This window comes from Stomoxys calcitrans, chromosome 1, assembly GCF_963082655.1.
Source record: "Stomoxys calcitrans chromosome 1, idStoCalc2.1, whole genome shotgun sequence".
Classification (NCBI taxonomy): domain Eukaryota; kingdom Metazoa; phylum Arthropoda; class Insecta; order Diptera; family Muscidae; genus Stomoxys; species Stomoxys calcitrans.
This window is the reverse complement of record NC_081552.1, coordinates 235,062,733-235,087,453: the sequence shown is the minus strand read 5'-3', so window position 1 is coordinate 235,087,453 and position 24,721 is coordinate 235,062,733. Positions and strand designations below refer to the sequence as shown.

Sequence of the window (24,721 nt, the reverse complement as noted above, 5' to 3'; positions counted from 1 at the left end):
AACTACTCGAAGTAACAAACTGGTAAGAAGAACCGATGGAAGTCTGGCTGAACGTCGAAACTGGCATTTGTGACAGTTGTGTCACCCGTCTCTTTGCTTGAGGTGAGCTTAGACTTTCTGTTATGTGCCATGATTGGCGGGTCATAAAGCTCCTGTAATTCCAATTATCTCATTAACTGTTCAGTGATATCATCTGCTTCAGGGAATTGGTCAAACTCCTTTCGGCTTTCGGAGATCTTCCACCGTGTCAATGATTTCGAGTCCAAATTCGTTTAGGTAGTTTCCAATCTTCTCCTTCTTTAGGCTGTATATCCATGCCGCGCGTAATCTAGCCGCCATATCTCACAGCATGCCATATGGCACGATAGCAATTTGCCATGGATTGGAAAGGGGTGATAACGTTTCATACAATTGCTGTACTCACGGTGAAGGCCACCTTAGCGCAGAGGTTAGCATGTCCGCCTATGACGCTGAACGCCTGGGTTCGAATCCTGGCGAGACCATCAGAAAACACTATCAGCGGTGGTTTTCCCCTCCTAACGCTGGCAACATTTGTGAGGTACTATGCCATGTAAAACTTCTCTCCAAAGAGGTGTCACACTGCGGTTTGCCGTTCGGACTCGGCTATAAAAAGGAGGTCCCTTATCATTGAGCTTGATTTCGAGTCCAAATTCGTTTAGGTAGTTTCCAATCTTCTCCTTCTTTAGGCTGTATATCCATGCCGCGCGTAATCTAGCCGCCATATCTCACAGCATGCCATATGGCACGATAGGCTGTGTAACAACAAAATTTGCCATGGATTGGAAAGGGGTGATAACGTTTCATACAATTGCTCTACTTACGGTGAAGGCCACCTTAGCGCAGAGGTTAGCATGTCCGCCTATGACGCTGAACGCCTGGGTTCGAATCCTGGCGAGACCATCAGAAAACACTATCAGCGGTGGTTTTCCCCTCCTAATGCTGGCAACATTTGTGAGGTACTATGCCATGTAAAACTTCTCTCCAAAGAGGTGTCACACTGCGGTTTGCCGTTCGGACTCGGCTATAAAAAGGAGGTCCCTTATCATTGAGCTTGAATTTGAATCGGACTGCCCTCATTGATATGTGAGAAGTTTGCCCCTGTTCCTTAGTGGAATGTTAATGGGCAAAATTTGCAATTTGCATTGCTCTACTCACGGCCCCTGCTCGGGCGCCACCGTACTCCATGTCTGGCAAAAAAATAACTGCTTTAAATTTAAAAATAATCCTTGGCCATTTCTTCATAGAATGACTAAAAGCTCATCTAAAACGTCACAATTAGCTCTTAAAATTTCACTTTTAATCTCCACATTCTGATTCGAACTAGCCATGTCCGTCCGTCCGTCTGTCGGAATCACGAGGTCGATCGCGTAAAGCTATCCGCTTTAAATTTGACATAGATACTTAACATCGAACGTACGTCGTTGGGGATTACAAATGGGCCATATCCGTTCAGATTTAGATATAGCTCCCACATAAACCGATCTCCCGATTTGATTTCTTGAGCCCCTGGAAGCCTCAATGTTCTTCCGATTTGGCAGTGTTCCGTAATGACTTCCAACAACTATATACCCTCCACCATAGGATGGGGGGTATACTGATTTCGTCATTTTGTCCGTAACACCTCGAAATATCCATCTGAGACCCCATAAAGTATATATATTCTTGATCGTCATTTTAAGTCGTCCCTCTGTCCGTCCGTCCGTCTGTCTGTCGAAAGCACGCTAACTTTTGAAGCAGTAAAGCTAGACGCTTGAAATTTTGCACAAATACCTTTTATTAGTGTAGGTCGGTTGGTATAGTAAATGCGCCAAATCGGTCCATGTTTTGATATGGCTGCCATATAAACCGATCATGGGTCTTGACTTCTTGAGCCTCTAGAGGGCGCAATTCTCGTCCGATTTGACTGAAATTTTGCACGTGGTGGTTTGGTATCACTTCCAACAACTGCGCTAAGTATGATTCAAATCAGTTCATAATCTGGTATAACTATCATATAAACCCATCTTGTATCTTGACTTCTTGAGCCAATAGAGTGCTCAATTCTCATCCGATTTCGCTGAATTTTTGCATGAGGTGTTCTGTAATGACTGTGCTAGGTATGGCGCAAATCAGTACATAACCTGATATAGTAGCTGCCATACAAACCGAACTGGGATCTTGACTTCTTGAGCCTCTAGAGGGCGCAATTCTCATCCTATTTGGCAGAAATTTTGTACAACGGCTTCTCTTATGATCTTCAACATGCGTGTTCAATATGGTCTGAATCGATCAGTAGCTTAATACAGCTCCCATATATTGGGTTGCCTAAAAAGTAATTGCGGATTTTTTTAAAAGAAAGTAAATGCATTTTTAATAAATATATAATTGCCATTTTGTTCGATAACCTTTTGCCATCTTCCTGGCAAATTTAGTATTCCACGCTCATAGTACTTCTGGCCTTTATCTGCAAAAAACTGAACCAAGGGCGATTTTATAGCCTCATCATTGCCGAAAGTTTTACCATTTAAGGAGTTCTGCAAAAATCGAAATAAATGGTAGTCGGATGGTGCAAGGTCAGGGCTATATGGTGGATGCATCAAAAGTTCCCAGCCAAGCTCACTCAGTTTTTGGCGAGTGACCAAAGATGTGTGCGGTCTAGCGTTGTCCTGGTGGAATATGACACCTTTACGATTGACCAATTCTGGTCGCTTCTCCTTGATGGCTGTATTCAATTTGTTCAATTGTTGACAGGAAACATTCGAATTAATCGTTTGGTTCCTTGGAAGCAGCTCAAAACATACCACACCCTTCCAATCCCACCAAACAGACAGCATAATCTTCTTTTGGTGGATATCTCAGCCTTTGAAGTGGTTTGAGCTGGTTCACCATGCTTGGACCATGATCGTTTTCGACTAACGTTGTTGTAAACAATCCATTTTTCATCTCCAGTTATGATTCGTTTTAAAAACGGATCGAATTCATTGCGTTTAAGGTGCATATCACATCACGTTGATTCTTCGGTTTGTTAAATGAATTTCTTTCAATACATGTGGTACCCAAATATCAAGCTTTTTCACCAGTCCAAGACTTCTTATGTGATAATGAACGGTTGATTTTGATATATTTAACTTCTCTCCTATCTCACGCTCAGTTACATGACGATCCAATTCGATTAATGCTTTGATTTGGTCACCATCAACTTCATTTGGCCGACCTGAAAATCCGCAATTACTTATTGGGCAACCCAATAAAGTTATCTCCCGATTTTGCTTCTGGAGCCGCTACAAGGCGCAATTCTTGTCCGAATGAACTGAAATAGTACACCATGACTTCTACCACGTTCAGCATTCATTAACGGTCCGAATCGGACTATAACTTAATATAGCTCCAATAGTATAACAGTTCTTATTCAATATTCTTTGTTTGCCTAAAAAGAGATACCGGGCATAGAACTCGACAAATGCGATCGATGGTGGAGGGTATATAAGATTCGGCTCGGCCGAACTCGCTCTTACTTGTTTCTTGTGATTTCCTTTGAGAATATGCATGACATTCATTTGCCTATGCATACAATCACACTGTAGTTCGTAGTAGCAGTAGTGTAATGTCCTACCAATTAGTTAATCACTATCTAATTACCCCCTCCCATCTTTCGTCTTCTTCAAAACGTTTACCATTCCCCTTCGAAAACAATCATGCATCATGTGGCAGGAATGTTTTTGTGTTACAGGGAAGTTACACTTTTAATACAACTCCCTAAAATAACAGTCACGAACTATGGTATTAATTAATTTAATTAGTAAATATTTTATGGACATACTGACTGAATTGGAAGGGAATCGAATGTGATTACCACTCCCCTGTAGAAGTGAACATGGGATTATGAAAGCGATACTAGCCATCATTGTAATGAATTACAAATTAGTTATTACCCATGCAGGTTGTGATGGCTGTTTAATATCCTTTAATGATATCCTCTATGAACTATGTGGCCAAAAGGGATAAATGTCGATAGATAGAAATCTAATTGGGAGGGAAATTGAAACCAATGAAAGGATATTCAATTACATTTGCTTAACGTATCGACAAATACGGTAAGGATATGACAAATTAAGGAAATAAACTAACATTAGCATTAGCATTGTTGTGGTTCGATAGTTCATACTAGGGATACAATAAATACAATAGCAAATAAGACAATTAGTTTAGCTATACCAATAAAACCATGCAGTAGGGCTTTTCATCATTAAAAATATGTTTATGTTTATTCATCAAATAATATTGGGTTGCCCAAAAAGTAATTGCGAATTTTTTAAAAGAAAGTAAATGCATTTTTAATAAAACGTAGAATGAACTTTAATCAAATATATTTTTATACCCTCCGCCATAAGATGGGGGGTATACTAATTTCGTCATTCTGATTGTAACTACTCGAAATATTCGTCTGAGACCCCATAAAGAATATAAATTCTTGATCGTCGCGACATATTATGTCGATCTAGCCATGTCCGTCCGTCTGTCCGTCCGTCCGTCTGTCTGTCGAAAGCACGCTAACTTCCGAAGGAGTAAAGCTAGCCGCTTGAAATTTTACACAAATACTTCTCATTAGTGTAGGTCGGTTGGTATTGTAAATGGGCCATATCGGTCTATGTTTTGATATAGCTGCCATATAAACCGATCTGGGGTCTTGACTTCTTGAGCCTCTAGAGTGCGCAATTCTTATCCGATTGGGATGAAATTTTGCCCGACGTGTTTTGTTACGATATCCAACAACTGTGCCAAGTATGGTTCAAATCGGTTTATAACCAGATATAGCTGCCATATAAACCGATCTTGGGTCTTGATTTCTTGAGCCTCTAGAAGGCGCAATTCTTATCCGATTGGAATGAAATTTTGCACGACGTGTTTTGTTACGATATCCAACAACTGTGCCAAGTATGGTTGAAATCGGTCCATAACCTGATATAGCTGTCATATAAACCGATCTTGGGTCTTGACTTCTTGAGTCTCTAGAGGGCGCAATTCCTATCCGATTTGAATGAATTTTTGCACGTAGTATTTTGTTATGATATCCAACAACTGTGCCAAATTTGAAATCGGTTCATAACCTTATAAAGCTGTCATATAAACAGATCTGGGGACTTGGCTTCTTGAGCTTCTTGAGGGCGCAGTTCCTATCCGATTTGGCTGAAATTTCGCAAGACGTTTTTTATTGTTACTTTCAACAACTATGTCAAATAAAGTACAAGTCGGTTCATAACCTGATATAGCTGCCATATAAACCGATCTGAGATCTTGACTTCTTGAACCTCTAGAGGTCGCAATTATTATCCGATTTGCCTGAAATTTTGTACGACGGATTCTTTCATTATTCGAATTGGCTGACATTTTACACAGGTCTCCAACATATAATTTAATTGTGGTCCAAACCGGACCATATCTTGATATCGCTCTAATAGCAGAGCAAATCTTTTCTTATATCCTGTTTTGCCTAAGAAGAGATGCCGGGAAAAGAATTCGACAAATGCGATCCATGGTGGAGATTCGGCCCGGCCGAACTTAGCACACTTTTACTTGTTTTTTTTTCAATCTTATTGTCTAAAGCAAGCTAAAAGTAACAGCTGATAACTGACAGAAGACAGAATGCAATTACAGAGTCACAAGCTGGGTAAAAAAATTTGTCAACGCCGACTATATGAAAAATCCGCAATTACTTTTTGGGCAACCCAATGTTTTTTTTTTTTTCTTCACCTTATACATTTCTGCATAACAGCCCTCTGTAGCCCTTACTGAACGCAAATATTTTTAAAATTCTGCAAAAATTTATTTTGTAAAAACTTAAAATTTTAAAAATACTCATTTGCCAAAAACGCTGCCTGCTTAGGTCATTGTGTTTCCTCACCCATTCATATACATTAAGTTTAAAAAAAAAAAATAATTAAAAAATCTTTGCTCATCACATTAGACCGGCATAGAAATAGAAACCATGTTGCTGCCTGCGTTCATTCTATCAGTGACGTCCGAAATATTTATAGCCCAAGATAATAAATATGACGAACATAAAAACAATGGACACGACCTTCACGAGCAAAATTGGCAGTATACGGCAGTTAGCCAAATGGGCGCGGACAATATCATAGCCATTTTTCGCCATGCAATTTGAAAATTGCACAAATAAATTTGCGAATGCAATTATGGTAAAATTATTTGCAAACATATGCATGCGGCAATCACGATTTTTAAACACGTCAATTGGCGCACTTTCAATATTCAAAATGCAATTCAAAATAGCTTTCTTATCTTTTTAATGGGGCAACGAACATATGCCTTAATTATTTTACATTTGTATTTTTTTTAATACAAAAGAACACTACTGACTGTAACAGAACAGAATAAAAAAAAACCATTACCATTTCATACAAAGATAAAATAAATAATAATAAAAACTAAAATAAAATAAAATAATATGAACTGAAACAAGTAAAAGCGTGCTAAGTTCGGCCGGGCCGAATCTTATATACCCTCCACCATGGATCGCATTAGTCCAGTTCTTTTCCCGGCATCTCTTCTTAGGCAAAACAGGATATAAGAAAAGATTTGCTCTGCTATTAGAGCGATATCAAGATATGGTCCGGTTTGGACCACAATTAAATTATATGTTGGAGACCTGTGTAAAAAGTCAGCCAATTCGAATAAGAATTGCACCCTTTTGGGGGCTCAAGAAGTAAAATAGAGAGACCGATTCGGACCATAATAAACACGTATCTTGATGGTCATGAGAGAATCCGTAGTACAAAATTTCAGGCAAATCGTATAATAATTGCGACCTCTAGAGGCTCAAGAAGTCAAGATCCCCGATCGGTTTATATGGCAGCTATAAAAGGTTATGAGCCGATTTGAGCCTTATTTAACACAGTTGTTGAAAGTAAGAATAAAATACGACTTGCAAAATTTCATTCCAATCGGATAAGAATTGCGCACTCTAAAGGCTCAAGAAGTCAAGACCCAAGATCGGTTTATATGACAGCTATATCAGGTTATGAACCGATTTGAACCATACTTGGCACAGTTGTTGGATATCATAACAAAATACTACGTGCAAAAGTTCATTCCCATCGGATAAGAATTGCGCACTCCAAAGGCTCAAGAAGTCAGGACCCAAGATCGGTTTATATGGCAGCTATATCAGGTTATGAACCGATTTGAACCATACTTGGCACAGTTGTTGGATATCATAACAAAACACATCGTGCTAAATTTCATTCCAATCGAATGGGAGTTGCCCACTATAGAGGCTCAAGAAGTCAAGACCCAAGATCGGTTTATATGGCAGCTATATCAGGTTATGAACCGATATGAACCATACTTGGCACAGTTGTAGAATATCATGACAAAACATGTCCTGCAAAATTTCATCCCAATCGGATAAGAATTGCGCACTCTAGAGGTTCAAGAAGTCAAGATCCCAGATCTGTTTATATGACAGCTATATCAGGTTATGAACCGATTTGAACCATACTTGGCACAGTTGTAGAATATCATGACAAAACATGTCCTGCAAAATTTAATCCCAATCGGATAAGAATTGCGCACTCCAAAGGCTCAAGAAGTCAGGACCCAAGATCGGTTTATATGGCAGCTATATCAGGTTATGAACCGATTTGCACCATACTTGGCACAGTTGTTGGATATCATAACAAAACACATCGTGCTAAATTTCATTCCAATCGAATGGGAGTTGCCCACTATAGAGGCTCAAGAAGTCAAGACCCAAGATCGGTTTATATGGCAGCTATATCAGGTAATGAACCGATTTGAACCATAATTGGCACAGTTGGTGGATATCATAACAAAACACGTCGTGCAAAACTTCATTCCAATCGGATAAGAATTGCGCACTATAGAGGCTCAAGAAGTCAAGACCCAAGATCGGTTTATATGACAACTATATCAGGTTATGAACCGATTTGAACCATACTAGGCACAGTTGTTGGATATCGTAACAAAACACATCGTGCTAAATTTCATTCCAATCGAATGGGAGTTGCCCACTATAGAGGCTCAAGAAGTCAAGACCCAAGATCGGTTTATATGGCAGCTATATCAGGTAATGAACCGATTTGAACCATAATTGGCACAGTTGGTGGATATCATAACAAAACACGTCGTGCAAAACTTCATTCCAATCGGATAAGAATTGCGCACTATAGAGGCTCAAGAAGTCAAGACCCAAGATCGGTTTATATGACAACTATATCAGGTTATGAACCGATTTGAACCATACTAGGCACAGTTGTTGGATATCATAACAAAACACGTCGTGCAAAATTTCATTCCAATCGGATGGGAATTGCGCACTATAGAGGCTCAAGAAGTCAAGACTCAAGATCGGCTTATATGGCAGCTATATCAAAACATGGACCGATATGGCCCATTTACAATACCAACCGACCTACACTAATAAGAAGTATTTGTGTAAAATTCCAAGCGGCTAGATTTTCTCCTTCGGAAGTTAGCGTGCTTTCCTTATAGACTCAGAAACGACTGAACCGACTTTCTTGAAATTTTCACAGATGGTGCATAATGATCCCGTGGTGAAAATAGGGTATCAAATTTTTTGATAGATGAAGAGGACCAGACCTTACCCAAATTTTCAGAAACGCCAGATCTCAGAGACGGGTGGTCCGATTTAAGCGAAATTTTGTGTGCTCTCATAAAGTACCCTAAAAATAAAAATTTGGTATCCAAATTTCAGATGGGGTACTTAGGAGGGCCGCCCCACCCTAAAACCTACCAAACATATATTTAGACCAATCACGACAATATGGGACTCAAATGAAAGGTATTTAGGATAAGAAAACGTATCTGATATCCAATTGTCGGATCAAGTGTTAGGGGGACCACCCCAACCTCCAAAACACCCCTAAATCGGACATATTTACCCACCATGGAAATATGGGATTCAAATAAAAGATATTTGCGAGTAGAATACGAATCTGATATCCAAAAATGAGACCAAGTCTTTGGGGGCCGCCTCTCCCCAACCAAACAACCCCCAAAGGAGACAAATTTACGACCAATATGGGGCTCAAATGAAAGGTCTTTGGAAGTTAATCACGAATCTGATATCAATATTCCGCAAAAAGTGTCTATGGGACAACCCCACCCCAATAATACTACTCATATAGGACGTAATTGCTGACCATTGCAATATGGGGCTCAAATAAGGGGTATTTTATAGTACAACACGAATCTGATATATATTTTCAAGGCGAAGTCACTGAGTGGCCATATCCGCTTAAAACATCCCTCCAAAGCGAACATGTTTCCCGACTATGGAAATATGGGGTTCAAATGAAAGGTATTTGGGAGTCTGATATTAACATTCGGTATCAACTGTCTAGGGGACGTCCCACTCTCTTAAAGAGAGTGGAGCTCGATATTGATTGTTTTAGGGCCCAAACCCAATCGGACATATGTACTAACTTTTAAATAAAAGGTATTTAAGATTAGAAAACTGATTTGATATCCAATTTTAAGGCCACTGGCAATATAGGGTTCAAATAAATAATATTTGGGAGTAGATCACGATGCTGATATATTTTCAGAGCTAAGTGCTTGGGGACTGACCCCCAAAACACCCCTTAATCGTACATATTTACCTTCCATGTCAGTGTGGGGCTCAAATGAAAGGTACTGGGGAAGCGATACCCATACCAATTGATGCCTACTTTCGGAACAAATTCTCTGGGGTCTACCCCTTCGCCAAAACACCCCACAAACAGAAATCATTTACTGACCATCAAAATATGGGGCTCAAATAGAAGGCACAACAAGCCGGTTACTGGCTTAGGTGAATGTCCATAGTGGCATGGGGCGGATTAATATGTGCACCCTTTTTTTAACCTAACCTAACCTACTGTAACCTAACAACAAAAATTTGGTAGCAAATTCTGGGTTGAGAGAGACCGGCTCACCCACAAAACCCGTCTATCGGATTTATAGACTAATCAATACAATATGGGTATTAAATTAAAGGTATTTGAGAGTAGAAAACGAATCTGATATCCTATTGTGGGACTGTTTTGTGGATCACCCCACCCCCAACAAAAACGCCTCAAATTGGACATATTTACCGACTATGACAATATGGATCTTTAATGAAAGGTTTTTGGGAGTAGAGCTCAAAATTGACTTTCACTTTTAGGACCAAGTCTCTGGGTGTCCACCACACCCCTAAACAGAACTTCTACTGACCATTACACCGTGGGGTCTAAACAAGAGGTATTGAGAGTAGAAAAATACACAGCAAAATTGGAATACATTTTTAACTGAAAATCGGCAGAAATTTCCAAATTTAGAGTACTCCTCTCCAACATAGCATTTTCGAGCGCAGCGGATCGGGCCAGGCTCAGCTAGTAAAAAATAAATTTAGTTGAAGGGCGTAATTTTATTCTACATACCAAACTCCAGACAAAACCAGCTAAAATTAATGCTTCTAGGATTTGAACAAGGATGATCAAGAGACCGGTTCATATGGGAGCTATATCAGGTTATTGACCGTTTTGAACCGTTCTTGGCACAGTTGTTGGAAGTCATAAAAGAACACCACATGCAAAATTTTAGCCAAACCGGACAAAAGTTGCTGCTTGTAAGGCCTCAAGAAGTCAAATCGGGAGATCGGTTTGTATGGGGGCTATATCGGGTTATTGACCGATTTGGACCGTTCTTGGCACAGTTGTTGGAAGTCATAACAGAACACCACATGCAAAATTTTAGCCAAATCGGACAAAAGTTGCTGCTTGTAAGGCCTCAAGAAGTCAAATCGGGAGATCGGTTTGTATGGGAGCTATATCAGGTTATTGACCGATTTGGACCGTTCTTGGCCAGTTGTTGGAAGTCATAACAGAATACTACATGCAAAATTTCAGCCAAATCGGACAACTGCTCTAAAAGGGCGGTTGTCCGATTTGGCTAAAAAATTTTTTATGGGTTATTCGCGTTTTTAGACTTTCTAAGCGTTATTCGCTAATCCAAAAACCCATATCAAGATTAGTTGTTCATCAAAAACGTAACAACAACTACAAAAAACTCAAAAAAAAATTGTATAACTTGTCACATAAGTACCAATCATTATATAAGCCAAGTGAGATATCTGTTTCGTGTTGTAGAAGTTGCCCACTCGAAACCAAACATCGAATAACATAATTCAATACAAGTCCTATACGCACCAGGTTTGAAAATAACAACAATCGCGAAAAGTTTACTCATAGGACTACGTGCTCACTTATGCAAAATCGGAGCGGCAAGTGATAGCATGTGGGGAAGGTGATCAGGCGTTGGAGCAATTCCTATGGCATTGCCCGGCTTTCTTGGCTAAAAGACACCGGTACTTAGATGGAGACACAATACCAGACATGAACCAACTTAACACAGAATTCCTAACTTAAAATTTTCTTTTTCGAAGTTACTTTTTAGTTTATAGAGCGCACAACAAGCCAATTACTGGCTTAAGTGTATGTCCATAGTGGCATGGGACGGGTTAACCCTTAACCCACCCTCTTTTCAAACTAACCTAACGCAAGTGATTAATAAACAAATCTTCTGGACGATTATAACGTATGGGGTTGCGTAATAATCGTCGCGAAGAGTTGCTTAAACTTCCGCACATGCAATATATTGCTCAATGGTTGTTGTTGTAGCAGTGTGCTATACACTGTGGCGGCAGCCCTTGCCGATGAAGAACTCCTTCTGGTCAATGCTAATCTAGAAGAGTGTTTCACGAGTCTTACGGAAAATTACAACGCAATGGGTTGTAGGAGAATCGTCGGGAAGAGTTGCTAAAACTTCCGCATGCTCAATGGTAACCTAGAAGAGTGTTTCACGAGTCCTACGGAAGATTATAACGCAATGGGTTGACAAAGAATCATCGCGAAGAGTTGCTAAAACTTCCGCACACGCAATGGACTGCTCAATGGTAACCTAATAGAGTGTTACACGAGTCCAATGGAAGATTATAACGCAATGGGTTGAAAAAAAATCGCCACGAAGAGTTGCTAAAATTCCAAACACATGCAATGGATTGTCTAATTATAACCAAGAAGAGTGTTTCCCGACTCATATGGAAGAACAATTGCGTAAATATCTTTCAGAAGATTGTTTTATTCATCGCGGGGACGAACACTCTTCCAAAATAATGAAAAATGTTTGCAGGGTAGCATCTAATTTAATTTCTTTATGTTGTGTTTTAGAAGATTGTTTTATTCATCGCGGGGACGAACACTCTTCCAAAATAATGAAAAATGTTTGCAGGGTAGCTTCTAATTTAATTTCTTTATGTTGTGTGTGTGTGTGTGCCTCTCTCTTTCTCCCTGTAACTCTTTCCCAAAGTCGTGCTTACACAAAAGCATAATTTCTTAATCACTACTATAAACTGCATTGCTACAAATAAACAGAAGAGCTTTCAAACCCAATAAACACTAGCTCTCTGGTATTATGACTTTGGGTGTTATATTTTTATACCCACCATCATAGGGGGAGGGGTATATTCATTTAGTCATTCCGTTTGCAACACATCGAAATATCCATTTCCGACTTACAAAGTATATATATTTGTGATCGTTGTAGAATTCTAAGACAATTTAACGATGTCCATGTACGTCAGTTGTATTCACGCTACAGTCTTTAAAAATTGAGATATTGAGCTGAAATTTTGCAAAGACTCGTATTTCTTCCATAAGTTAAATTCTTGAATGGGCCAAATCGGACTATATTTGTATATAGCTGTCATATAGACCGATCTACCAATTTAGGCTCTTAAGCCTATAAATGAGTTGTTCCAAGCCTCTCGACATCCGACTCAAATATGGTTCAGATCGGACTATATTCAGATACAGCTGCCATATAGACCGATCTGTCGATTAAAGGTCTGATACCCTTAAATGCCTCAATTATTATCCCATTTCGCTGAAATTTAAAACAGTGAGTTGTTTAAAGACTCCCGACATCCAAACCAAATATGGTCCAGATCAGAGTATATTTTGATATAGCTGCCACGTAGACCGATCCGCCGACTGAGGTTCTTAAGCCCATAAAAGCTGCATTTATTACCCGATTTCGCTGACATTTGAATCAGTGAATTGAATAAAGTCTCTTGTCATCCCACTCAAATATGGTTCAGATCGGATTATATTTCGATATAGCTGCCATATACGCGGATCTGCCGATTAAGGGTCTTAAGCCCATAAAAGCCGCATTTGTTACCCGATTTCACTGGAATTTGGCACCGAGACTTGTATTAAGCCTCCCGTCATCCGGTTGAAACGCTACAGCCTTTGAAAATAGAGATATTGAGCTGAAACTTTGCACAGATTCGTTTTTTGTCCATAAGCAGGGTTAGTTCGAAGATGGGTTATATCGGACTGTATCTTGATATAGCCCCCATATAGACCGATCTGCCGATTTAGGGTCTTAGGCCCATAAAAGCCACATTTATTATCCGATTTTGTTGAAATTTGGGACAGTGAGTTGTGTTAGGCCAGCCGACATTCCACTTCAATTTGGTCCAGACCGGTCCAGATTTAGATATAGCTGCCATTTAGACCGATCTCGCGATTAAAAGTCTTGGGCCCATAAAATGCGCATCTTTTGTTCGATTTTACCAAAATTAGTGAAAGTGAGTTAAGTAAGGCCTCTCGACATCTTTCTACAATATGGCACAGATCAGTCCAGATTTGGATATAGCTGCCATATAGACCGATCTCTCGATTTAAGGTCTTGCGCCCATAAAAGGCACATTTATTGTCCGATGTCGCCGAAATTGGGGACAGTGTGTTGCGTTAGGCTCTTTAACAACTTTCTGCAATTTGGCCCAGATCAGTCCAGATTTGAATATAGCTGTCATATAGACCGATCTCTCGATTTAAGGTCTTGCGCCCATAAAAGGCGCATTTATTGTCCGATTTCTACGAAATTTGGGAGAGGAAGTTGTGTTAGACTCTTTAACAATTTTCTGCAATTTGACCCAGATCGGTTTAGATTTGAATATAGCTGCCATATAGACGGATCTCTCGATTTAAGGTCTTGCTCCCATAAGAGCCGCATTTATTGTCCGACGTCGCCGAAATAGGGGACAGTGTGTTGCGTTAGGCTCTTTAACAACTTTCTGCAATTTGGCCCAGATCGGTTCAGATTTGAATATAGCTGCCATATAGACCGATCTTTCGATTTAAGTTCAGATGGATCTCTATTTGGATTTGGCTACCAAAATGACCAATATTTTGTTCTACAAAATCGAACAATGACTTGTACTTAGTAGACCTCTCAATATCCGAGTCGAATTTGTTCCAAATCGGACCATATTTCGATAAAGCTGCTATGGGAGCATAAATAATGCATTTTTCACCGGACTATGACGAAAGGTGGTTTACATACATATCCGAGGTGGTGGGTATTCCGTGCCGAACTTAACACGTTTTTACTTGTTTTCATACACTGTACACTGTGTTACAGGGATTTATAGATTTGTGCATTTGTTTGCAACCCTAACAAGGAGAAGAGCTAGACCCATCGATAAGTATACGGATCGGCTTAGAATCACTACCTGATTCGATTTAGTCGCTGTCCGTCTGTCTGTCTGTCCATGTATTCTTGTAATCAAGGTACAGATCTCATTTGTTGTCCGATTTTCACAAAATTTAGCATAAGTCTCTTTTTTGGTCCAAAGACGAACGCTGTTGATTTTAGATATAGATCGGTCCAGATTTAGATATAGCTCTCATATAATATATATATATATCTTTCATCCGATGTGCCCTTTTAAAGCTGTAGAAGCCACAATTTTGGTCCGATCCTTACATAATCGGACACAAAGTGTTTTTTTTTTGACGTCCCAATATCTGTGTAAAATTTCATTGAAATCGGTTCAGATTTAGATATAGCTCCCATATATATCTTTCATCCGATATGACCTTTTAAAGCTGTAGGAGCCACAATTTTGTTCCGATCTTTGCCAAATTTAGCATGATTTGTTTCGTGTGACGTCTTAATACGTGTGCAAAATTTCATCTAAATCGGTTCGGATTTACATATAGCTCCCATATATAACTTTCATCCGATTTGACCTATTAAGACTGTGGAAGGCACAATTTTGGTCCGATATTTACCAAATTTGGCACGAAGTGCCTTTTGTGGCTTGCCAAATTTCATCAGAATCAGATCAGATTTATATATAGCTCCCATATATATATCTTTCATGCGATATTATCTTTTAAGGCTGTGGAAGGCAAAATTTTTGTCCAATCTTTACTAAATTTGGCACGAAGTGCTTTTTGTGACGTCCCAATATGTGTGCAAAATTTCACGAGAATCGGATCAAATTCATATAGCTCCCATATATATCTTTCATGCGATATTATCTTTTAAGACTGTAGAAGGCACAATTTTGGCCCGATCTTTACCAAATTTGCCATGAAGTGCTTTTTTGACGTCCTAGTATGTGTGCAAAATTTCATCAGAATCGGATCGGATTAATATATTGCTCCTTTAATATCTTTCATCCGATATGATTTTAGTCCCATCCTTACAAAATTTTGCAGGAAATGTTTTATTTGACGTCGCACTTAATCCAAAAAATTTCATCAAAATCGAATAAGATTTAGATAAAACTCCCGTTTCGACTTTGAAGCCACAATTTTCGAACCATCGTAAGAAAATCATAGAAGGTTCTATTCGATATTTCAATTAGGTATGCAAAATTAAAGTCTGACTAAATTGGGACATAAGTGCTTTATAATAAAAGTACTACGTAGACTCGGTGGTGTAGGGTATTACATAGTCGGCTCCGCCCGACTTTTGTCTTTCCTTACTGGTTTTTTGTTATGTTTGTATGGTGCCATTTATTTGGAACACAGGCAAAATAAAATTTCTAAAATGCATAATTAAATTGATGCTAATTTTATTTGGTTTTTTTTCCGATTGCATAGCCAAGACAGAAGCATTACGTTGTTGTCTCGCGGTAAAATTAATAAAAAATCCATTTGAGAGATTGTTTTTAAGCCGGTTGCATTTAAAAAAACATACTAGGCTTAGAAGCAAATGTCATTAATTCAAAGAGGAAATACGATAACCCTACTCATTTGTGTAAAATTTAGAGAGGGCGACCTACCTAATTGGTTTGGACGATTGCGTACGAAATCAGCCAAATTATAATTTTTATATACATTGTATTAGGAGATGGGCAACTACCCAATAACCATCCACACATTGGGTTAATTCCCTATAAATACCCAATATGTGGATATTTATTTGGTACATGACCATCTCTAATAAGGTTGGGTTATACTTTGGTAGTGCCAATTATTTTATGGCATCAAAAAGTTTTGAAATCCTTGATTAAATACCATGCCTCTATGCATACGAATATTACTTTGAAGAGATCACAAATCCCGAAAGAAATGAAAAGTAAATCAATCGCACTACAAATGTGTCACTCTCAATGGTCACTTTCATAATTAACACCCCCATTTCAATGTTGACACAAGCGAATACATAAAACTCTTGTCTCGATCGTCTTGTCTTAGCCATAGAAACAAATTGCCATCTCTGATGGGGTGCCTTGCTGCTATTTAATACCCCTCGCACTCTCTTTCATCTCTCACTAGTAAATAAACTAAAAAAGCTTTAGATTCAGGTTTTCGTTTGATTTATAGTAGCTATAACTAGCAAGCTGATGCTTGTGTTGACGCAGACAATGTTGTTGATATTCGGTATAGCCTCTCACAGAGAGAAAGAGAGAGAGAGAGAGAGAGAGAGAGAGAGGGGAAAAGACAAAATCAAATTAATAAAAACAAACTTTTGTTTTCATTTAATTCGATTACCATCAACAAACATAGCATCATAGCATAGCAAATTGTTATAGTTTAGCGAGAGTAAAATGCAAAAATCTCACAGTGGGTCAAACGAAACAAATAATGAAAACAAATGAATAATAGATATGAAAAGGAAGTTTGCAATATTTGTAAATGGTTTTTGTGTATAATTATAAAGAAATTTTTACAACCTCCACCATGCGATGGGGGTATACTAATTTCGTCATTCCGTTGGTAGCATATCGAGATGTTGATCTAAGATACAACGAAGTATATATATTCTTGATCAGCCTGACATTCTAAGTCGATTTAGCCATATCCATCCGTCTTTCGAAAGATAACATTCGAAGGAGTAAAGCTATGAAATTTTTCATAAATTCTTCTTATTAGTGCAGGTCGGTTGGGATAATAAATGGGCCAGATCTTCTAATATATAAAAATCAATTTGTGGTTGTTTGTTTGTGTGTTCCTTATAGACTCAAAAACGGCTTAATCGATTTTCTTGAAATTTTTACAGATAGTGCATATTTCATATTTGAAGGGGGGGGGGGCGGACGCTCCCCCCATACCCAGATCCCGAAAATGGTTGGTGCGATTTAAGCCAAATTTTGTGTGTTCTCTTATAGTAACCTAAACACAAAAATTTAATATCCAAATTTCGAATTGGGTACCTAGGGGGGCCGCCCCACTCCCAATACTTACCAAATATATATATATATAGACCAACCACGACAATATGGAACTCAAATGAAAGGTATTTAATATTAGAAAACGTATCTCATATCCAATTGTCGGATAAGTGTTTGAGGGACCACCCCAACCGCCAAAACACCCCTAAATCGGACATATTTACCGACCATGGCAATATGAGACTCTAATGAAAGGTGTTTACGAGTAGAATACGAATCTGATATCGAAATGTGGGACCAATTGTTGGGGGGTGGGGCGCCCCTCCCTAAAAACAACCCCAAACAGGACTTATTTACTGACCATCGCAATATGAGGCTCAAATAGAAGGTATTTTAGGGTAGAATACGGATATGATATCCAAATGTGGAACTAAGTGTTTTGGGGGCCGCCCCTCCCCAAAGAGCACAAATTTACGAGCATAGCAATATGAGGCTCAAATGAAAGGTCTTTGGAAGTACGCTACGAATCTAATATCAATATTCGGGAAAAAGTTTCTATGGGCGCAACCTACCCTACCTACCACCCAATTCTATTTTGCTGAACATTGCAATATGGGGCTCCAATAAGAGGTACTTTAGAGTAGAATACGAAATTGATATATATGAATGGCCGCCCCATCACCCAGAATACCCCCCAAACCGGACATGTTTGCCGACTATGCAAATATTGGGCGCAAATGAAAGTTATTTTGGAGTAGACCACAAATCTGATGTCAACATTCGGGACCAACTCTCTGGGGGACCCCCAAATAGGACGTATTTGCTCACCATGGCAATTTGGCTCTTAAAGAGAGTGGAGCTCTCCACAAAGCGCACATATTTGGTGACTTTTGCAATAAGGGGTTTAAATGAAAGTTATTTGAGATTAGAAAACGAATTTGATATCCAACTTTGAGTCCATTGGCTATATGGGGTTCAAATAAATGATATTGAGAGAGTAGAGCACAATGCTGATTTATTTTCAGGGCTAAGTGTGTGGGGGACAACTCCACTCCCCAAAACACAACTAAATCGGGCATATTTAACGACCAGGTCAATGTGGGGCCCCAATGAAAATTATTGGGGAGTAGAGCACGAAATTGATACCCATTTTCGGTCTACCACTTCCCAAAATCACCCCACAAACAGCAATTATTTATTGACCTTCGTAATATGGGGCCCAAGTAAAGGTATTTAGGTGTAGAATACGAATCTGATATCCAAATGTGGGACAATGTATTTGGGGCACCGCCCCTTCCCCAAGAGTACAAATTTACTCACCAAATGAAAGGTATTTGAGATTAGAAAACAAATATGATAACCAATTTTGGGTTCAAGTGATTGGGGAACGCCTCATCCCATAAACTTCCCTCTAACCAATGGCAATGTGGGGTTAAGGTAAATGGTATTAGAGATATTTTTTCAGGGCCAAGTGTCTGGGGAGCAACTCACCCCGAAAACACCCATTACGAGTCAAGGGATATGGGTCAATATGGGACTCAAATGAAAAGTATTTGGGAGTAGATCACGAAATTCATACCCACTTGCGAGACCACGTTTCTGGGGGTCCACACCACCCTCTAAACCCACAAACCGCCACCCAGGGAGCCTTAACAAAAAAAGCGTGCTAAGTTCGGCCAGGCCGAATCTTGGGAAACCACCACCATGGAGTCTGCCAAATATTTATACAAAATAAATTTATTTGAAGGGCATAATTTTATTCTACATACCAACCTTCTGTCAAACCAGTAAAAATTAAAGCCTGTACGAATCGAACAAGGATGATCGAGAGATGCAAAATTTCAGCCAAATCGGAAAACAATTGAGGCTTCCAGGGGCTCCAGAAATCATATCGGGAGATCGGTTTATACGGAAGCTATATTAGGTTCTTGTCGGATTCGGACTTTACTTAGCACAGTTGTTGGGAATCATAATAGAACACTATTTGGAAACCTTCAGCCAAATTAGACAAAAATTGCGGCTTCCAGGGGCTCAAGAAGTCAAATCGGGAGATCGTGCTATGTCAGGGTATATACCGATTTGGACCGCACTAGGCGCAGTTTTTGCAAGACATAATAGAACACTATGAGCAAAATTTCAGCCAAATTGGATACAAACTGTGGCTTCCGGATGCTCAAGAAGTCAAATCAGGAGATCGGTTTATATGGGAGCTATATCCAAATCTGAACCGATATGGCCCATTTGCGATTCCCCAAAGACCTACAACAATATTAGTATCTGTGCGATTTCGACAGACGGACAGATCAATATTTCGAGGTGTTACAAACGGAATGACTAGATTAGTATTGGGTTGCCCAAAAAGTAATTGCGGATTTTTTAAAAGAAAGTAAATGCATTTTTAATAAAACTAAGAATGAACTTTAATCAAATATACTTTTTTCAAAATTTTTTTCTAAAGCAAGCTAAAAGTAACAGCTGATAACTGACAGAAGAAAGAATGCAATGACAGAGTCACAAGCTGTGAAAAAATTTGTCAACGCCGACTATATGAAAAATCCGCAATTACTTTTTGGGCAACCCAATATATCCCCATCCTATGGCGGTGGGTATAAAAATTTTCAAAAAAATCGAGACTGAAGATTCCGTTGATTTTCGAACATTTCTATTGATTTTCACCCCACTGTATCAATTCAAATGAAATTGAAACAACAAACTCAATACGTATGTGAGAAGTCAAAGACTATGAGCACTATGGCCAAAGAGACGAAATTCCGATAAGTGCCATAAGCAGTGGGACAAAACAAACCCATGAGACGATGGACAGCCACTGAAAGCATGCTTGCATAAAACGCCTAGACTTTTGGGGAGATAAATAAACAAAAGTTTCTGTCACTAGGGCTAGTTTGATGGGGGATTTTTCAAACTCTGCAGTTAGTCTTAATTGCAATGCTTTAAGATAAACAACAGAGAGCGCGAGTTAAAAAGCAAAACATAAAAAATTAAATAAAATATTTAATTAAACTGTGAAGAATAAAATATGGAAAAAAATTAAAAAAAAAATCCACTATGATTCTTATTGCGAAAAAATATTAAAAAAAAGCCAAAAACTATCATTTGATACATCAAAAGAAAAAACAACAACAATCATAGCAAAACCACACAGCTCTACAAAAACAAGTTTGCAGCAAGCGTACTTGGTAAAGGTACTGCTGAAGCTGAAACTGAAGCTGCAGCTGCTCATTATCAAATTCAAGTGAAACATGTTGTGTTTATCTCAGCCTGTGTTAGATGAAGTCATGAATACTGGTGGTTTTTGGTGGTGTAACACATTTTGTTTGATTTCCGCAAAACTAAAATTCGCGCCAACTTGGTTCCGAGTCTCCATGCCCCCGAAAAATTAACGATAGAAGAGCGTGTTTTCGTTTGGTCTTATTTTTTTCAACAATTAAATACAAATTAAATCTGAAGGTTAGTCTCTATGTGTCTGTCTGTCTGTCCGTCTGTTGGTCTCTTCATGTTATTAGTGCAAGTGATTTTAATTTGAAAACATAAAGAAAAACGTCATGATCATATTCTCAGTTGAATTTCATTGTGGCCACAATAAGTTGCCTCTCCCTAACCCCCCTATCCTCCCTCTTTGCCCATGTCTATTATCTATTTCAACCAGTCCGTTTGATTTGATGTGAATAGCAAATCATTGCAAGAGTGCCACAAATTCTTAAGACTTAAGACACAATGTGATGACACTGGGAGGAGAACGGGTTGCGTATGATGAATGCCAAAAATGCAAAAAACCAAAAATTGTTGTACATGGATGATGAAAAATAAAACAAGTATTGTATATAAAAGCACATTCAGTTGAAAGCAATAATTAAAGCATTTTATAGAACAAATACTCGTATCACATCAGTTGACCAAGAAGTTGAGCAATTCAAATTTAAAAGTAAGACTAAAAGTAAAAGTTAAACATTGTTATATTGGGTTGCCCAAAAAGTAATTGCGGATTTTTTAAAAGAAAGTAAATACATTTTTAATAAAGCTTAGAATGAACTTTAATCAAATATACTTTTTTTATACTTTTTTTCTAAAGCAAGCTAAAAGTAACAGCTGATAACTGACAGAAGAAAGAATGCAATTACAGAGTCACAAGCTGTGAAAAAATTTGTCAACGCCGACTATATGAAAAATCCGCAATTACTTTTTGGGCAACCCATAGAACAAGTAAAAACGTGCTAAGTTCGGCCGGGACGAGTTTTGCATGCCCACCAACAAGAATACCGATGAGAATTTACCAATATTAAGTCAGTTTGCACGGATTTTGGAAGTCAGAACAGAAGTCATTGTGCAAAGTTTCAGCTTAATCAGGTGAAATTTTAGGATTCTAGGGATTCAGGAAGTCACATCAGGTGATCGGTTCACATGGGAGCTATATCAGGCCAGAGACCGATTTGGATCGTACTTAGCACAGTTGTTAAAAGTCATAACAGAACACTACATGCAAAATTTGAGCCAATTCGGACATACATTGCGGCTTCCAGAGGCTCAAGTCAAGTCAAATCCAGGGATTTATATGCGAGCTATATCAGGTTATCGACCGATTCGGACCGTAGTAGGCACAGTTGTTGGAAGTCGTAACAGATGCAAAATTTCAGCCAAGTCGGACACAAATTACGGATTCCAGGTGCTGAAGAAGTCAAACCGGGAGATTAGTTTATATGAGAGCAATATCAGGTTATATACCAGTTTGGACCGTACTTGACATAGTTATCGAAAGTCATAACAGAACACCATCTGCAAAATTTTAGTCCAATCGAACAAACATTGCGGCTTCCAGGGTCTCAATTCGTCAAATCGGGAGATCGGTTTACATGGGAGCTATAAACCGTTATAGACCGACTTGGACCGTACTTGGCAAAGTTATTGAAAGTCATAAAAGAACACCATCTACAAAATGTAAACTAATTCGGACAAACATTTCGGCTTCCAGGGGCTCAAGAGTCTAATTGGCAGATCGGTGTAGCTTTTAGAAGCCCAAAAAGTCAAATCGGGATATCGGTTTATCTAGGAGCAATATCAGTTTATAGACCGATTTGAAGCGTAGTTGGCACAGTTGTTGGAAGTCATAATCGAACACCATCTGCAAAATTTAAGCCAATTCGGACAAATATTTCTGCCTCCAGGGGCCCAAAAAGTCAAATCGGGAGATCGGTCTATATGGGAGCCATATGAGGTTATCGACCGATTTGGACCGTACTCACTCACTCACTCACAAAAACTCACTGTTTCAAATTTCAGCGAAATCGGGTAATAACTAAAGCTGTTACGGGCTTCAGACCCCTTATCGGCAGATTGCTCTATATAGAAGCTATATCCGATCTGAACCATATTTAGGTCGGGTGTCAGGAAGCTAAAAATAACTCACTGTTGCAAATTTTAGCGAAATCGGTTAAAAAATAAAGCTTTTATGGGCTTTAGACCCTTTATCGGCAGATCGTTCTATATGGCAGCTATATCTAAATATAGTCCGATCAGAACCATATTTCGGTCGGATGTTGGGAGGTCTTAACCTACTCACTGTTTCAAATGCCAGCGAAATAGGGGAATAAATAAAGCTTTTATGGGCTGCAGACCCCTTATCGGGAGATCGGTCTATATGGCAGCTATATCTAAATGTAATCCGATCTGAACCATATTTTTGGGTCAGATGTTGGAAGGGTTAAAAGTGCGCACTAACCTTCATTTCAGCGAAATCGGATTAAAAAAAGCTTTTATGGGCTTCAGACCCTTTATCGGCAGATCGATCTATATGGCAGCTATATCTAAATATAGTCCGATCTGAACCATAGTTGGGTCAGATATCGGGAGGCTTAAAATAACCTACTGTTTTAAATTTCAACGAAATTGGGTAATAAATAAAGCTTTTATTGGCTTCAGACCCTTTATCGGCAGATCAGTCTATATGGCAGCTATATCTAAATATAGTCCGATCAGAACCATATTTCGGTCGGATGTTGGGAGGTCTTAACCTACTCAGTGTTTCAAATGCCAGCGAAATAGGGGAATAAATAAAGCTTTTATTGGCTTCAGACCCTTTATCGGCAGATCGGTCTATCTGGGAGCTATATCTAAATATAGTCCGATCTGTACCATATTTGAGTCAGATATTGGGAGGCTTAAAAGTGCGCACTAACCTTCATTTCAGCGAAATCGGGCAATAAATAAAGCTTTTATGGGCTGCAGACCCCTTATCGGGAGATCGGTCTATATGGCAGCTATATCTAAATGTAATCCGATCTGAACCATATTTTTGGGTCAGATGTTAAAAGCTTAACATAACTCACTGTTTCAAATTGGGTAATAAATAAAGCGAAATTGGGTAATAAATAAAGCATTTATGGTCTTCAGATCCTTTATCGGGAGATCGGTCTATATGGTACCTATGTCTAAATATAGTCCGATCTGGACCATATTTGGGTCAGTTGTCGGGAAGCCTTAAACTACTCACTGTTTAAAATTGCAGCAAAGTCGGATGAAAAATAAAATTTTTATGGGCATATAGCTGCTATATCCAAATATGGTCCGATTTGGCCCGTTCAAGAACTTAGCCAACGTGCGTCTGTGCCAAATTTTAGCACAATATCTCAATTTTTGAAGGCTACAGTGATTACAACAGACGGACGAACAGACACATGGACATCGTTAAATCGTCTTAGAATTTTACAACGATCCGAAATATGTACACTTTGTAGGGTCGGAAATTGATATTTCGATGTGTTGCAAACGGAATGACTAAATGAATAGACCCCCTATCCTACGGTGGTGGGTATAAAAATGCCTAAATTAATCAAATCAACTAACAGGCAAATATAAAAAATAGCATAAACGTTTTTTTTCAGCAGATTTTTGTACTTTAAAGAGCAGCTTTTGTTTGCTGATTTCCCTGACCGAAATGTTTGCTAATACAGCAGCCCTATGTTTGCTAAATCAGCAGTAATGTCTGCTTTCCCATTTTCAGCAGACAAAAACTGCTGTTTTAGAAAACATTTTTCGTTTTGAATAACAAATTTGGTTTAGTATAAAAAATGTTTATTATAACTTTGTCTAAAAAAAAAATAATTTCGAGGGACCACCTGGGCCAAATTTTGTGTTTGCAGAAAATTTTGTTGAAATTGTGTCTGAAATTTTTTCCTTATAATTTTTTGTCATGAGAAAAATTATTGAAAT

General features: G+C 38.7%; 1 protein-coding gene across 6 annotated transcripts in view; it reads left to right on the top strand.

Annotated features, from left to right (window-relative positions):
* LOC106092739 (uncharacterized) overlaps positions 1–24,721 on the top strand; it is a 61,800-nt gene that overhangs the window by 16,860 nt on the left and 20,219 nt on the right. Inside the window, exon 1 of one of the 6 annotated variants that reach the window (XM_059371069.1) lies at positions 20,455–20,694. The exons of 1 other annotated variant lie outside the window; for it this stretch is intronic. The gene's annotated coding sequence lies outside the window, so the exon portion shown is untranslated. Of the gene's footprint in view, positions 1–20,454; positions 20,966–21,419; positions 21,441–24,721 lie in introns of those variants that run through there. 4 more of the 6 variants (XM_059371068.1, XM_059371066.1, XM_059371071.1 and 1 more) reach the window with 4 other exon arrangements.